Source organism: Vicugna pacos, chromosome 18, assembly GCF_048564905.1.
Source record: "Vicugna pacos chromosome 18, VicPac4, whole genome shotgun sequence".
In the NCBI taxonomy this organism is placed as follows: Eukaryota; Metazoa; Chordata; class Mammalia; order Artiodactyla; family Camelidae; genus Vicugna; species Vicugna pacos.
Window position 1 is genome coordinate 21715962 of NC_133004.1, and position 17596 is coordinate 21733557.

Below are 17596 nucleotides of genomic sequence, written 5' to 3' on the forward strand. Positions count from 1 at the left end.
TTCCTCTCTTTCTTTCTTTCTTTCTTTCTTTCTTTCTTTCTTTCTTTCTTTCTTTCTTTCTTTCTTTCTTTCCTTCCTTCCTTCCTTCCTTCCTTCCTTCCTTCCTTCCTTCCTTCCTTCCTTCTTCCCTCCCTCCCTCTCTCCCTCCCTTCCTTCCTTTCATCAAACCAACTTTTAATGTCTATGACCAAAACAAAGTTTAAGTCTCTCATGGCTATGAAACCTTTACCATTAATTTCAATTTTTATTAAATGGAATTGTTTTCTTAATTTCGTTTTAGGATTGTTCATTGTTAGTGTATACAAATGCAACCAATCTCTATTGTTTTTCTATTCTCCATTTATTGCCAGTATTTTTAATTAATAAATTAATATTTATTAATTCTTTTGTCCTGCTAGCTTTGGTTTTAGTATGCTTTTTTCTTTTATTTACTTTAAGTGTAAAATTAGTCTGTTGCTTTGAGATTTTTCTTCTTTTTTAATGTAAACATTTGTAGCTATAAATTTCCCTCTTAGCACTGCTTTTGCTGCATCCCAAAGTTCTGGTTGTGTTTTCATTTGTCTCAATGTATTTTCCAACTTTTCTTGTGATTTCTTCTTTGACCTGTTAGTTGTGTGAGAGTGTGTTGTTTAAATTCCACATATTTGTGAATTTTCCAGTTTTCTTTTGCCTTTGACTTCTAGTTTCTTTCCATTGTGATTGGAAAGGATACTTTCTATTATATTAGTCTTTTTATATTTATTGAAACTTCTCATAGTCTCAAATATAGTCTGTCCTGAAGAATGTTCCATATGCACTTGAGAATGTTTATTCTGGTGTTGTTGGATGGAGTGTTCTGTATGTGCCTGTAAGGTCTAGGTGGTCTAGTGCATGAAAAAATGCTCAGTATCACTAATTATCAGAGAAATGCAAATCAAAACTATAGTGAAGTATCACCTCACACCAGTCAGAATGGCCATCAGTCAAAAATCCACAAATGACAAATGCTGGAGAGGCTGTGGAGAAAAGGGAACCCTCCTACATTGCTGGTGGGAATGCAGTTTGGTGCAGCCACCATGGAAAACAGTATGGAGATTCCTCAAAAGACTAGGAATAGACTTACCATATGACCCAGGAATCCCGCTCCTGGGCATATATCCAGAAGGAACCCTACTTCAAAAAGACACCTGCACCCCAATGTTCATAGCAGCACTATTTACAATAGCCAAGACATGGAAACAGCCTAAATGTCCATCAACAGATAACTGGATAAAGAAGATGTGGTATATTTATACTATGGAATACTATTCAGCCATAAAAACGGACAACACCATTTGCAGCAACATGGATGCTCCTGGAGAATGTCATTCTAAGTGAATAAGCCAGAAAGAGAAAGAAAAATACATGAGATCGCTTATATGTAGAATCTAAAAAAAAAAAAAAAGAACATAAATACAAAACAGAAACAGACTCATAGACATAAAATACAAACTTGTGGTTGCCAAGGTGGGGGTGGGAAGGGATAGAATGGGAGTTCAAAATTTGTAGCTATTGACAGGCATATGTAGAATAGATAAACAAGATTATATGGTATAGCACAGGGAAATATATACAAAATCTTATGGTAGCTCATAGAGGAAAAAAAATGTGACAATGAATATATGTATGTTCATGTATAACTGAAAAATTGTGCTCCACACTGGAATTTGACACAACATTGTAAAATGACTATAACTCAATAAAAAAAAGTTTTAAAAAAGATCTAGGTAGTCTAGTCTACAGTGTTGTTCTAGTACTCTGTTTCCTTACTGAGCTTCTGTCTGGTTGTTCTATTATTAAAACCAAGGTGTCAAATTCTCCTACTATTATTTTAGAGCCATTTTTCCCTTCGTTTCTCTCAAGGTTGGCTTTATATATTTAGGAGCTCTGATGTTTGGTGAAGTGTACTTATATTGTTATATCTTCTTGGTAAAATCCCTTTTATCATCATATAGTGTCCTTCTTTGTATCTTGTAACAGTTTTTTTTAACTTAAAGTTTCATCTGTTTGATATTAGTGTAGCCACTCCAGCTCTCTTTTAGTTACTATTTGCATGGAATATTTTTTCCTATCATTTCACTTTCATCCAGTTTGTGACTTTAGATCCAAAGTGTGTTTGTCTGTAGCATTTACTTGGAATGTGTGTGTATTTATTCCATTCTGCCAGTCTGTGCCTTTTGACTGGGGAGATTAATCCATTTACATTTAAAGTAAGTGCAGATAAGGAAGGACTTACTTTTGCATTTTTTAATTTGTTTTCTGTATGTCTTATAAGTTTTTGTCCCTTAATTCCTTTATTAATGCCTTCTTTTGTGTTCAGTTGATGTTTTGTAGTGACACATTTTGATTTCTTTCTCACTTCATTTTGTGTGTATTCTATATACATATCCTCAGACTCAATAATTTCACATCTTCAAGTTCTCTAATTCTTTCTTCAATCTGCTCAAATCTGCTGTTGAACCTTTCTGGTGAATTTTCTCACTCGGTTATATTTTTCAGCTCCAGAATTCTGTTTGGTTCTTTTTATAATTTCTCTCTGTAGGTATTCCCATTTTGTTTATATATCATTTTCCTGATTTGCTTTCCCTTTTTGTGTTTTCCTTTAGCTCTTTGAGCATATTTAAGACAGCTGTTACAAAGTCTTTATCTGTTAAATCTAATGTCTGTGCTTCCTGAGGCATGGTTCTTGTCAGTTTATATTGTTCCTTTAAATGGATCATGTTTTCCTGTCCTTTTGTAGTTGTTGAAAATTGGCTTTGTGCCTAGGCAGTCCTTCCCTGATTTATTGGACTTATTCTGAACCTAGAGCTCAGCCCAAGGTGAATGCTTAAGGTCTTCTCTGGTCCATCCTGAAGATTTGTTTTGCCTGAGTCTGTGTGTGGCTTTTTCAATTTCTCTGTATCCACAGCTGTTTTTGAATGTCTTAACTTCCTGAGTCTCTCATCTCCAGCTTCTCTTTGGCCTTAGATTGTCTATTATATGTCTCCATTGATAAGCTTTTGTTCCAGGCATCTCAGAAAATAGAAGCAGAGAGAACACTTCCTAACTCATTCTGTGAGATCAGCATTATCTTAAAACCAACATAACAAGAAAACTACAGACTAGTATCTCTCATGAACATAGATACAAAAATGTTCAACAAAATATGAACTATTCAAATCCAAATAGTCTTTATCATGTTGAGGAAGTTCCTCTCTATTCTTAGTTTGCTCAATTTGTGTGTGTGTGTGTGTGTGTGTGTGTATTTAATGTTGAATGGGTGTTGAATATTGTGAATTTCTATTAATATGATCATATGATTTTTCTTCTTTGGCCTGTTAATGTGAGGATTTGTCTTAATTGATTATTGAACGTTAAGCTAGCCTTTCATACCTGGAATAAATTCCACTTGGTCATGATGTCTAATTCTTTGTATACATCATTTGGATTTGAATAGTTCATATTTTGTTGAACATTTTTGTATCTATGTTCATGAGAGATACTAGTCTGTAGTTTTCTTGTTATGTTGGTGTTAAGATAATGCTGATCTCACAGAATGAGTTAGGAAGTGTTCTCTCTGCTTCTATTTTCTGAAAGAGACTGTAGAAAATTAATGTAATTTCTTCTTAAGTATGTGGTAGAATAACCAGTGAACCTATATGAACCTGGTGCTTGCTGTTTGGAAGGTTATTGCTGATCAATTTCTTTAGTAGGTCTAGGCCTACTCATATTATCTCTTTCTACTTGTGTGAGTTTTGGCAGATTGTGCTTTCAAGAAATTGGTCCATTTCCTCTAATTTATTACATCTGTGTGTGTAGAATTGTTCATAGTATTCATTTTAATGCCCATGGGATCTGCAATCATGTCCCCTCTTTTGTTTTGGATACTAGTAATATGTGTCCTCTTTTTTTTTTTCTTAGCTCAGCTGAAAGTTTATTGATTTTTATTGATCTTTTCAAAGAATGAGCTTTTGGTTTCTTGATTTTTCTATTTCTCATTTTCATTGATTTCTGCTCTAATTTTTTATTATTTCCTTTCTTCTGCTTACTTTGGAACTAATTTGCTCTTCTTTTTCTAGTTTCCTGAAGGGGGAGCTTAAATTAATGACTTCAGATCTTCATAGCATGCATTCAGTGCTATGAATTTCCTTCTAAGCACAGCTTTCAATGCATCTCACAAATTTTTGTAAGTTGTATTTTCATTTTCATTTAGTTCAAAATATTTGTTAATTTCTCTTGAGATTTCTTCTTCGATCTCTGTGTTATTTAGAAATGTATCATTTAATCTCCAAGTATTTGGGGATTTTCTAGCTACTTTTTTGTTACTGATTTCTGGTTTAATTCTTTTGTGGATTGAGAGCATATATCATATGATGTATGTTCTTTTAAATGTGTTAACATGTGTTTTTAGCAGCCCAGAATGTGGTCTGTCTTGGTGAATGTCCCATGTGAGCTTGAGAAGAATGCATATTCTGCTGTGTTGGATGAAGCAGTCTATAGATATCTAGTATATCCAGTTGATTGATGGTTTTTTGAGTTCAGCAATGTTCTTGCTGATTTTCTGCCTTTTGGATCTGCCCATTTCTGTTACAGGGGTATTGAAGTCTACAGCTATAATAGTGGATTTATCTATCTTTTTTTGCAGTTCTATGAGTTTTTGCCTCATGTATTTTGAAGCTCTACTGTTAGGTACATACACATTAAGGTTTATTATGTCTTCTTGAAGACTTGACCTCTTTATTATTCTGTAATGCCTCTCTTCATCTCTGATAGTTTTCATTGCTCTGAAGTCTGTCAGAAATCAATAAGCTACTCCATATTTCTTTTGATTAGTGTTAAAATTACATATATTTATCCATCCTTTTACTTTTTAATCTGTCAGTACCCCTATATTTAAAGTGAGTATCTTGAAGATACCATGTAGTTGGATCTTGTTTTTGATCTGCTCTACAATATGTCTTTTTAAATGACGTATTTAGACCATTGACATTTAAAGTGATTATTGATAAGTTGGATTAATAGCTACCATTTTTGCTACTGTTTTCTATCCATTGTCTTTTTCTTTGTTTTTGTTTTTATCTTCCACTCTTTTTCTGCTTTCTCTGGCTTCGGTTGAACATTTGATATGATTACATTTTCCTAGTCTCTTGGTGTGTTAACTTTATTTTTAAAAATTTTTTTTAAGTTTGCCTTCCAAGTCAACTTCCAAGGCCACTTTCATATAACATTATACCACTTTATGGTAGTGCAAGTACCTTATAACAGAGTATTCCCAACTCCTTCTTCCTGTCCCTATGACATTGCTGTCATTCATTTTACATATACAGAAGCTGCAATCACCACATGCATTATTGCTATTATTATTTTGAACAAACTATTATCTATTACATCAATTAAGAATAGGGGGAGGATATAGCTCAGTGCAGAGCACGTGCTTAGCATGCACAAGGTCCTGGATTCAATCCCCAGTGCCTCCATTAAATAAATAAACAAACAAATCTAATTAACTCCCCCCCTACAAAAATAATAAGAAAAATAAAATATTTTATCTTCATTTAATTCCTTCTCTAACACTCTTATTTGTGTAGATCTATGTTTCTGACCTATATCATGTTCCTTCTTTCTGAAGAACTTCTTTTAATATTCTTTGCAAAACAAGTCTACCAGTGACAAATTCCCTTAATTTTTGTTTATCTGATAAAGTCTTTATTTCTCTTTAGAACTCTAGGTTAGTACTTTTTTCCTTTCCACACTATAAATGTTTGACCCATTTGCTTCTTGCTTGAGTGGTTTCTGATGAGAGGTCTAATGTAATTCTCATTCTTGCTCTTCTATAGGTAAGATTCCCCAACATACACCCCTTGCCGGCTTCTTTTCATGATTTTCTCAGTCTTTGATTTTCTAAATTTTGAATTTGATATGCCTAGGTGTAGATTTTTAAAAATATTTATCATGCTTGGTGTTTTGTGAGCTTCCTTGTTTGGTGTCTGCCATTAGTTTTGGAAAAGTCTTGGTCAAAATTTCTTCAAATACTTCTTCTGTTCCTTCCTTTCTTTTCCCTCATCATGCATATATTACACCTTTTGTAGTTGTCCCACAGTTCTTAGATACTCTGTTCCATCTTTTTCATTCCCTTTTCTTTTTGTATTTCAGGTTTAGAAGTTGCTGTTGATATTTCTTCAAGCTCATTGATTCTTTCCTCAGCTGTGTGTAGTCTTTTTTTTTTTTCAGCTGTGTGTAGTCTATTCATGAACCCATCAAAAGTGTCCTTCATGTCTGTTACAATTTTTGGAGGTTGTTGGCATCTCCTTTGATTCTTCCTTAAAGTTTCCATCTCTGCTTATGTTGCCCACTTGATCTTGCAAGTTGTCCACTTTTTCCATTAGAGCCCTTAGCATATTAATCACAGTTGCTTTAAGGAGAAGTATAGTTCTATGATTAGAGTCTTTGAGTGAACCTGTGCCCTTGGCCTGTGACCTTCACGAGTACTTTTCAGTTTTGGGTTTCCCCACCTTGGGTGAAACAGAAAGGCAGAGGGTGCTGGAGTTGGGTGTTTCCTTTCCCTCAGGTCAGTTAGGTTCTGCTAAAACCTCAGTTAAGTTAGGCCCTGGTAAAACAGTTTCCCTTGAGGACAGGCCTTGTTAAGAACAGAATACTCAAAATGGCTGCTGTCCCCTGCTGTAAGTGAGCATAAGGGGTCCTTTTTCTGACCTTCACTGTGAGAACCTGGTAGGATTCCTGGAGATAAAACACAAAAATATCCATGTCTCCCTAAGAATGGGCCCTCTTGAAGTTTTATTAACTCTCAAATTTGTCTACATTGAACCTCTGGCAATTCATCAGTTACACTTTGATTTTTCCTGCCCTGGTCTCTGCCTCAGGTGTCTGCTGCAGTAAATTGTGATTCTCTGAGTGTGTCTATCTGTTTCTCTAATTGTTTGATCAGTGTTTTATCCTGTGACCTCAGTTCCCTGTTGGATCTAAAAAAGAGTTGTTGTTTTTCAGTCTATTCAGTTTTTGTCTAATTGTAAGTATATTAGTGACAGATTCTAAGCTTCTTCCACGACAGCCTAGAAAATGGAAGTCCCAAATTTTGGGTACATTTAAAGATTTCCAGTTGACACTTTTTTTTTCTTTTAGTATTTTAATGGTGTCATTCCATTGTCCTCTGGCTTACAGCAGAAGTCTCATATTTTTAAAAAATCTGTACATAATGTGTTTTTTTTGAGCCTGGCTGCTTTTAAGATTTTTTTTTTAAAGATGTTTATCAACACTGGTTTTCAACAACTTGATTATGGTGTGCCTTGGTGGTTTTTTGAGTTTTATCAAACTTGGATCTGTGAATTTGCAGTTTTCATCATATTTGGGAAGTTTTGCTCACTGTTTCTTCAAATATTGTTTCTGTCCCCTTCTTGCCCTTCTTTTTCTGGGATTTTGGTTCATGCACATTGGACTGCTTGGCAGAGTCTGATGCTTTTTATTTCCTTTCTGTGCTTTATTTGAATAGTTTCAATTGCCATGTCTTTCAGTTGTCTGATCTTTTCTTTTTCAGTGTTGATCTAATGTTAATCCCATACTGTGAGTTTTTGCATTTCAGATATTTTTGCCATCTCTAGAAGTTCCATTTGGGTCTTTTTATATCTTCCATTTCTTACTTCGTGCTCATGTTTCTACTTCCCTGATATATGAAGCATGTTTATAATATCTGGTTTTTTTGTCCTTGTCTGCTAGTTCCTTTATCTCTGTCATTTCTAGGTCAGTTTCCCTTGTGGTGGACTGCCTGCTTGCGATACTGGACATTTCTCCCTAGCCAGCTCGCCTGACCTAACCTTTGTCAGTGGAGGGCACTGGAGGAGAAAGGGCCTCTCTTCCTGGTTTTTTGTGCTTTGCTTATTCCTGTTCTGTGACATGGGCTCACCCCCACACCCCCTCGTGATTTTCTGTGGCACTACCTCAGGCAGCTTCCTACTGAAAAATGCAGCAGTACATGGATGCCAACAGTACTTATGTATTTGGGAGGGGACAGGCTGTCACTTAAGTTCCATGGGTACCGAGGCTGGCCTCCTGGCAGCTTTCTAGTGAGCTCATCAGCATCTCCCCACTGTTGGCTTCCCAGCACTCTCTGCAGACAGCTTCCCATCTAATGTTGCTGGCATCCTCTCAGGTGGCTCTCAGCCCTCAAGCCTTCGCCTGGAACAGCCCAGGGAACTTCACCATCCAGGGAGCTATGATCTCCCAGGTCTGAGTCCTTCCCTTGGGTACCTCCCTTCACCCTAGGGTATTCTATAAAGTTCTCTATTGGTTCCTTTTAGTTAATCCCCTATAAATAGTTAATAATTCTTTATACTAAACTTTCCTTGTTTAAAGTACGATGTGTTTTCTGTCCCTGGCTGGACCCTGACTGATAGACCTGGCTGTTTCCTTATTAGATACTGGCCATTGTGAATTTATGTTGTTGGTTGCTGGGTTTTGTTCTATTCCTTCAAACAGTGTTAATCTTGGTCTGGCACACAGTTAAGTTCCTTGGCATCAGTTGATCTTTAGAGAATTGCTTCATCAGGGTGGTCCAGAGTTGCCTTTGGTCTACTGCTAATTTAGCCCCATTGCCAAGGGTAATGCCTATCTGAGGATTCTACCCAATATCCTGTGAATGAGGAGGTCTTTCCATGGTGGCTTGTGGGAACACAGAATATTCCCATTCCTGTGTGAGCTCCGGGGATAGTTCTATCTGCAAGGGATTCTTGCCCCAGCCTCTCACATAGCTTTTCTTACACAGATACAGTTTTGTCCTCAGCTGAAGACTTGAGGGGATCCTCTGCGGATCCTGGAGCTCTGCTTTCTTTGTGACCCACTCCCTCCCAACATTCTTCGCCACACATTGTAGCCACCTGGGCCTCCCTGACCTATACTCAGGGGACAGTTGGGTCTCAGTTTCCCTTCCCTACACTGTAGCCTGGAAGCCACCTCAGCTGTGGCGGGTCAGTCACAGGGCCCAGTGTCTTGGTTGCCCTTATCTCTGGGATCACTGTCATGCACTGTTATCCAGTGACGGAAAACCATCACATCATCTCTTACCCAGTTTTCTCATTGTTTGGGGGCCCCTGTTACTCCATCTTGAGTGAATGAATAAACATACAAACAAATGAAACAGCCTGTCAGGAGCTTGATGAAGTTTCAGAACAAGTGGTACCCTCGAGCTAAGATGACTGACATTAACACTCGGTTTTTTCTTCTTTTTATTAACCAGTCAGTGTGCATAGGAACAGCAAGATCGCACAGGCTGTGAGAGAGTGACATGGTGGCAGCCTGGTGGCAGCCCCCTGAGAAGCTTGCATTTTACCAGCTTCCTGCGCAGTGTCGTTGGTGAGCTGAGGCCCCTGCGAAGATCAGCACCTCTTCATAGAGCTCAGAGGAGGGGGAAGGAGCCGGTCCCCCCTGCATTTGCGTAGGCTGCCTCTATTGCCCGCCACGACTTCAGCGGTCTTTGGATGATGGGGAGCCAGACCAACAAGGCCACCTACCTCAAGCTACTCTGGCCTTGGCCAGAGGACCAGATGGAAGGTGCTGTGCTGGACTCATTCCTGGTCTCCTGAGGCCATCTCTGCTCCTGCCTGAGGCCCCTGTCCACGGCTACAGCTGGTGGCTTGTCGTAGCCAGTGCCGTCCTGCTTTACCTCTGCACTGGGGGAGGGGCATTGACCCCTGACGGGCAGCTGTGTGCGTATGAAGGCCGCAGGGGAGGCCGTCTGGAAAGGCAGCCTCAGAAGGTGAGTGGACGTGCTTTCTAAACTAATGTAGAAGTGGGGAGAACCAGTGCCACTCCCCAGACCCTGGAACCCTACGATTCCTGAGGAGGCAGAGGTCTCTGTGGCTGCCTCTCTGTTCTCCTGGGGGCACCTTCTGTTCCATCACCTGGGAATCTCCATGCCTCAGGCTCGTTCCCTGGGCCAGTGTCTGGCCCTTTGGGTGGAGAATGGGGGCAGGACCCCATGTCTACCCACATGTCAGGGCCCAGCACGGGCAGGCCCTCTTTGAGGCCCTCTGGCGGATGGGGGCCCTGGGCAGGGCAAACGCAGCATCCTTCACTCGCAGCAGGCCTGGTGAGGGGACTCTCCTGGAGGCTGGGTAGGGAGAAGGCTGAGGCACTGGGGAAGGATGGCTCAGTGGAAGCCTTTTTCCTCACATGACTGGGCCCCAACAGGCCCGCATTGCACGTGTCCCCACCCCCAAGAGGAGCTGAGTTACAGGAACATTACAGCTCATGGCTTTTCATGGTGGAGGGTCAGGGAGAAGCACCCAGGGTAACTTGGGGACTGTGGTTTCCTCCTCACTAGTGGGACCCCATTGCTCAATATCCTATACTCTGAGGTCCAGAGATGCTCAGAGAAAGGAAGATGAGCAGAGGCTGGGGTCTAGTGGACACAGTGACCAGGGGAGGTGGGGAAGACAAGGCATCAGCCTTCCCTAGCTGCTGATCCACGAGGGAGTGGGCAGAGTTGGAAAGATACACCCCACTTGGAACTCAGGTTTGAGGGTCTGTGGTGGAGCTGGTGGCCGCCACGTCATAGGGCTGTACCGTCACATGGACCCTGTTGGGCTCAGGCAGGAGCAGCCCCTCCTCTCCGTGGAGACAGGCCTACACCAGCAGCTACCTGGGGCCTGCTGTCTGACAGTCAGGACTTCCATGACAGGGCGGGGTTGTTCTGAGCTCCCTGCTGTCTGGCTGTACTTGACCTGAGTGCTGCTCTGATTCCCCCTTACCCCACGAGGAGCTTCCCTCTCCTCCCCTCCTGTTAGGAGCTGTAACTTTGATGGTGTTCCCTTATCACATTTGGTTACATGATTGTTCCACCAGGATTTGTGATGTGGAGACTGAGTGAGGAGCCTGGCCCAGTGGCAGTAGCCTGTTCCTTTACTCATTCATCAAGAGGACCTAGTCAGGCTCCCCTTGTGTGAGATGCTCACACTTAGATGGGGACAGCCAGAGCAGCCGAAGAGATTGGAACATCTAAAGCCATTCTGTCAAGAAGGCCCCTGTCTGACATTCATCTTTTCATTCAGCAAGTACTTGGTGAGCACCTGCTATGGGGCCAGCCTTGTCTACATGATGCTATATACGCCCAGCTCTTGTGCGACTTAGCCCAGTAGGATGAGGTTGACCATAACAACGTGTGTTAGATGTGATGGTGGCAAGAAAATCAGGATAAAGGAGATAGAGTCATGGAAGAAAACCTGCTACTTAAGTAGGATGCTATGGTAGGGTGACATCTGGGCAGAGGCTTAAGTGAAGGGAGGGACAAGCCGTGTAGCCATCTGGAGGCAGAGCACTCAGGTAGAGGAACAGTGCAAAGGCCCTGAGGTGGGAGGCCCTTTGGAAACATGTTGAAACTGTCAGTGTGAAATTATAATGTCTGTAGAGAAGCCCTGTGGCAGGTACTTACATTTCTTGTCAGAAACCAGCATCATCTCTCTGGCCAAGGGTGGTATAGCCCCCAGAAAGGAAACAGGCCTGGAGCTGAAAGTCCTCCAGGAGCGAGGTTAAGAAGCCTGAGCCAAGGACATGTGTGCATGTTCTCTGAGGAGGCGTAGAACAGGCTTATAGAATACAGGACTGCTGTGTCCTGGTGTTGTGCTGTCTTCTTTTAAGACAAATACCGTAGGCTTCAGACGGGATACAGAGGTCGTGAGTCCCACAGTCTTGGTCGAGCAGAGAGGCATGCTGTCTCACTGGCTGGCGTACCTCTACACAGGACATTTGTAGCTCGGAGTTGTCCATGTGGCCTGATAGTTAGACCAGCTTGCCTAGTTATCAGCCTACAAACTTTCCAGCTCCTCACTTCAGTGACTCTTTCCAAGTAATGAAAACAGGCTTCTTCTGGCCATGGAATAGCTCACAGCAGACCAATGCCTCCCGAAGACTCAGGAACTGGCCATAATTCACAAAGCGTCTGCTTGAAGGACCAGAGCACTGCCCTGGCACCGACGACTCAGAGGGGAGCTTGAAGAGGTGAGCCCTACTTCCTACATTGGCTTCTCCCCTTAGGGCTGGGCAGGGGTGGCTGCTAAGAGGCAGAGAAGCCAGAGGAGGTCCGTGTAATCTCGTGGGGCTGGGGAGACTGAGCTGGGGATATGGGCCTGAGGCAGTGGGGCTGGAGGGCTGAGATCCTTGAAAGGAAGGAGACCAGAGAAGCTGAAAGTGGCTGAAAAGCAGAGCTGGGTTTTTGGCAGTTTCCTGCTGCTAGGGAAGAGTTCAGAGCCTGCCAAGGAGGAATGGCCCTAAGAAATACCAGACTCTTGGCTGGGACTTTTGGGGACCCCAGGTGATTGGGCTTTGCAAGGACTGCAGAATGAGCTCAGTGTCAGCTGAGTCCCCAGCTGGCCTGAGGTGGCCTGGCCCCTCTGCTGCCCACCCTGGAGGGATACATCGTACCATTCCTCTGCTGGTCCATCAAATTACTAGGCATACTGAGAAACAGGACGGGGGGCAAAAGTTGGTAGACCCACAGGAGATTAAGATACTGGAGTAGCAGATATGGACTTTAAAGTAAGTTATTAACATATTAAAGAAAATAGGTAAGATGAAGAGTTTCATAGAGAATTAGAATTCATAAAAGATTAAATGAAAATTCTGAAAGGGAAAGTACAATAACTGAAATTTAAAATTCAGTAGGTGGATTTTACAGTAGATGAGACAGCAGAAGAGAGGATTAGTGAGCTGGAAGACAGAGCAATAGAAAGTACCTCTGCAAACACCACCAGGACCAGCTCACTCTATCCTGTGAGCTTCCTTCTCCTTGCTTGTCTTGGGCAGGCCTGCTGAGAAGGCTCTTTGTGCTTGGGAATTTGGGGGACACTCCCCATTGCAGCCTTGTTGGAAACATCATCAGAACGTGGGGAGTCTAGTCAGTGGAGCTCTATGACTAATGAAATCTTTAAGGGCCTCAGGTCCGTCAGCAGGAACGTGAGCTTGTTTGTGCTCATGGGCCCAGGCTAAAGGTATGCTAATCTCTCCAACATACTCCTTGAAAATGTCTTTTTAAACAATTCCCTTTTCATTGGCTTCTCTCCTGAAAGAAGAGTGCAGAAAAGTGCACTTTTGAGGGGCAGGGAATCAGGTGGGGAACCAAGGGAGGCTTGTCTGTGATTTGCAAAGGGCAAGCACACTGCTTCTCAGGCTCCCAGACCGAGTGCCACCTGTTCCACAACGGGGTGAGGGAGCAGGGCCCAGGCTGTGAAGGGCGTGACTGTGAAACTGGTTGTGGATTGTAGCAATTCATAGGCATGTTGTTCTGAGAAATTTTCCATCCTGGGTTAATGGTTTCCTTATAATGAACAGAAATAAATTCATGAGGGATGGTGAGCTGAGGTGGGATCATGGGTCAAGGCCAGCGGCTGAGCGGACAGATGACTGCTGACCTGCATAGGCTGTCTGACATGGGTTAATGCAGTGTTGTTGCAAAGACATTGGCCCTTTATCTCCAGTAAAGGGTGGAAGCCTCTTTGTCCTCTAAAGCGCTCTGTCTGTGGGTGCAGCAACCACCCCTCCCGAGGGGAGAGATGGAGTCTGGGTGGAGTCTGGCTGGAGGGAGGGGGGGCATGTCTGAGGGGCCACAATAGCCACTGGCTCCTGGGAGCTTCTGGTCAGCTCAAGCTGAGTGCCCAGAGGCCACCTGGATGCTCCTTAGTGTCTCCTGTGCTTCAGGACAGAAGGCCGTGCTGGGTTCTCTGTGGATGTTCATGAGGAAGGGACGTTCTCTCACGTGGGAGGTTGGGGGCAGGAGATGAGGAGCAGGTGAGCACGGAGCCCCGCTTGCTCGTTCAGCCTCTGCCTCCCAGGCTTTGAGGCCTGGGCAGTTTGATGGATGAGATAGATGAGGTCCCTACTCCTGGGCAGCTGGTGTTCTAGTCCAGAGGCCAGCCTTAAATGAGTATAAGCAAGTAAGAGCAGACACTAAAACAAAGAAAACAAGGGTCATGGAAAAGATGACACTGGGACCATGCTGGTGGCAGGGACTGGGTGGGCAGAGGACGACCTCCCTGAAGAGGGGTTGGTGAGCTGAAACTGGGACAGAACAAGGCGGCCACTCAGGGGCAGAGCGGAGGTTCTGAGTTAGAACCACACAGGTCCTGATAGGCGCCAGCTTTTCTCTTGAGGACAATGAGAAACCAATGACAAATTTTAAGCAGGAGAATCTGATCACACATTCACAGGATGTGCTGGCACCGGCCGAGGCTTGGATTGTGGCGCGGTTTTCTGGGAGCAGGGAGACCAATGGGCAGCTTTGCATTTGTTCGGGGGAAGAGTGGCGGCTGTAGAACCAGAGGGGAGTGCAGACTCAGGATGCATTTGGGGCTGAGGGGAAGCAGGATGCAAATGAGTTTCAGGTATCCAAGCATTTGGATGCAGGCAGGGTCCTAGTGGCAGGGGCACACTGCTGTGTATGTTAAAGTCAGGGTTTCCCAACCCTCGGCCCAGCGCACCCCTAGGTAAGGTTTAGTAATTATTTTAAGGGACCCCTAGGCCAAAAGAAATACCTAACAGTTACATTTATTAAATAGATAAGTCCAAACAAACAATTTAACTATGTTCTAGCAATTTATAGTAGATATTTGGAAAATAATATATATAAACTTAAAATTTTTTTTCATTATATTTTTAGGTAACTGTAATTACTTACAGATGGAATGTGTGCCTCTTGGGCTCTCCTTAAATCTTAGAATCAGATTGGAAACTGCCACCCCTGTTGCCTGTCCCACATTGATACTCACTCACACAGTAATTGCTTTTTCAGTAACTGTCAGAATCCTAGCTTTGCAGACATCAAATCATGGAAAGGAATGTAGCAAGATATGAGGTTAAAACCGTGAAGCGTCCAAAGACGTTGAGTATCACTGTTTTCCTCACAAGTAAAAGGCATCCTGCTGTGGCTGCAAGCTCACTAGGGGCGGGGGCGCCTCGGCACAGGCTGGAAGCTGCCGCTCCATGCCCTTCCCTTTTCCCTCGGGGTCTGTTCTGTGGATGTCCTCTCTTCCAGGCAGCATGTTGGTGTGCAAGTCACCCCCACCCCTACTTTTAGGGAGGGCTCACTGGGTCTTGTGGCGCTCACTGTCGCCCTTGCAGCCCGACCGGCTTGCATAGAGCAAGTGTCTCTTGAGGCCATTTTGTTCTCGGCTTTGGTGCTTAAGAGGATTTTTTTCTTTATCCTTTGATTTCAGCCACATCACAGCTCAGGACCTGGCTCCAACTTCATTACTTCCTTGTGATGCATGTTTCCCCTTCCTGTATCTGGAGCAGGCTTAGTTAACTAAATAGGGTGGCAGACTCTCAGGGCTCATAGAAACACAGCTCACCACAATCAGAGAGTGGTCTGCTCTCTGCACCCGTTTCCCTGCTGATATGACTTTGAAGGATGCCATTATGGAGCCTGGCACAGGAGTGTACCTCTGACTTCCCGCCATTGGTGTTGGGCTTGGCCCTGTCACTTGCTAAGACAAAAAGAATGTGGGCAGAAGTGGCAACGTGCAGATTCTGAGCCAGGCCTCTGGAGGCGTCATGTATTTGTGTTCACCCCTCTGGAAGTTTCCATCTTCCAACATGTTAGAGGAGCATACCCTGGGTAGCTGCAGTCCTTCTAGCCTGACCCCAGAGGGAGGCCCAGGAAGCAGAGACCTACCACCTAAGCTACAGGCCTGGGCACATGGGGAAAAAATGCATATTGCTGTACATATTGAATATTGAGATTGCTTGTTACAGAGCAACAGCTGACTGATACAAATGGAAAAGAGGTACATGAGGGAAAGGCAAAGGGGTGATGGAAATGTCACAACTGTGAGGGTTACTGCTCTTACGGATTTTTTTTTTTTAGTTGTTTTCTTCTTAGGGATAAGATGAATTTTTAAGGAGACATGAAATGATTCTTCTGTGGAATAATGTTCTACCTGTTGATCCTTAGGACAAACCTAAGAGGAAAGCAGTGTTGGTTTTATCCCCATTTTATAGATGGAGATATTGAGGTTCAAAGTGGCTGAAGGAACAGTGGGTGAGCCTGGTCTGGGCCCTAAATCCCTGACTCCTCCCGGGCTGTGTTGCTGGCCTCCCATGGGCCTGACTCAGAGTAACCAAGGTGGTGACAGAGCCCGGCACTTGGTGCAGGTGGGGCCACAGTCGGGGCTTTTCTTCTGGCAGTTTGGGGAGGGACGGCAGCTCCCCAGAGCAGAAGGGGCAGCGTTTGGTGGAGAGGAGGGCATGAGTGTTGACAGACGGGGTCTGTATCTCACATGCTGAGAACTGGAAGGTCCCTGTGCCTGCCAGTAGCTGGACTAGTGGCTGCCCACTGATTTGCCCCCATGTGCCCTTCAAAAGGTCTGGCAAGTGTGTGTCCAGGAAGTAAGTGGTCGAGGCCCCTACTTTGAATACATTGATGGGACTGCTTGGTGGTTGGGGCCTAGATTTTGACACACTTGAAGCTGTCCCAGCCTCAGGGATTTTAAATAGGAGTATCAGCAATCAGTCCTTTGCAAAAAGCTGTTGTGGGGCTCCTGGCAGCTTGAGGGCCAGGCCAGGTGACCGCATCTTGCAGATGCCTTATCGAGGGACACAGGAGCTGACTGGCATTCCTGCTGATAGCCAGAGCTGCCGTCCGCATGTTGTCATTACTCCAGGCAGTCCTGGTCTTGCTGAAGTTGGCTAACTTTGGGTTGTTTTTAATCCTTTCTGCGTCCTCCTCCTTCACAACCAGCTGACCAGATCTACAGTATACTTTCTTGATTTTGACCTTGGTCCCTGCTGACTGCTCCCTAACCTCTAGTCCCTCACAGCCCTGCACTCCCTTTCATACTGCAAGACCCTTCCATCCCAGGGAAGGACCCAGCCTCCCACTCACAGGGCTGACCTTGGAGACCACAACCCCTCCCAAATGGGGCAGAGATCCGTGATGGGCTGAAAAAGGCCCCGCCCCGCCCCAGTTAGATCCACGTCCTAATCGCCGGAAACTCTTCACTTTATATGGCAAAAGAGGATCTTGAGATGGGAGATGGTCCTGGATTATCTGAGAGGACCCTAAACTCAATCATCTCTTTCTTTGCCAGGGGGCGGGGGAGAGTGGACCCAGACAGTAACAATGGAGGCAGAGATGGGGGTGATGCAGCCACAAGCCAAGGAACAGCAGGAGCCCCCGGAAGCTGAAGAGGTAGGAAGGGCTCTCCCCTAGAGCCTCTGGAGGTGCGCAGCCCTGTGACACCTTGACTTCAGCTCAGTGAAATCGCAGACTCTGGCCTCTAAAATTGTTAGAGAATACATTTCTGTAGTTTTAAGCCCCCAAGTTTGTGGTGACTTGTTACAGCAGCCACAGGAAATGAATACAAATGGGAAGGTCAAGAACTCCAAAAAGAAATGACTGGACTCGAGGCTTGGCATGGAGCCAGCTGCTGCCCATGTCCTTGTGATCTGGCCAGTTGTGTCACCTGCACCTGGGCACACAGGCTCTCCATCCACCTCAGGAAGGCTTCATGCTGCCTTGCTGGCAAGTGAGATGGACTGCAGCCCCCAGTGCTGCATTGCACACACGCCGTTGAGAGCCCCTGATGTCTGCAGCCCTCAT

At 44.1% G+C, this 17596-nt stretch overlaps 1 protein-coding gene across 3 annotated transcripts in view; it reads left to right on the forward strand.

Moving 5' to 3' along the window:
- DNASE1 (deoxyribonuclease 1) overlaps positions 1-17596 on the forward strand; it is a 42976-nt gene that overhangs the window by 17578 nt on the left and 7802 nt on the right. For all 3 annotated transcript variants that reach the window (XM_072942580.1, XM_072942581.1, XM_006204316.4), the window contains exons 2-5: positions 9245-9763; positions 10852-11067; positions 11853-12003; positions 17085-17185. The gene's annotated coding sequence lies outside the window, so the exon portion shown is untranslated. The remainder of the gene's footprint in view (positions 1-9244; positions 9764-10851; positions 11068-11852; positions 12004-17084; positions 17186-17596) is intronic.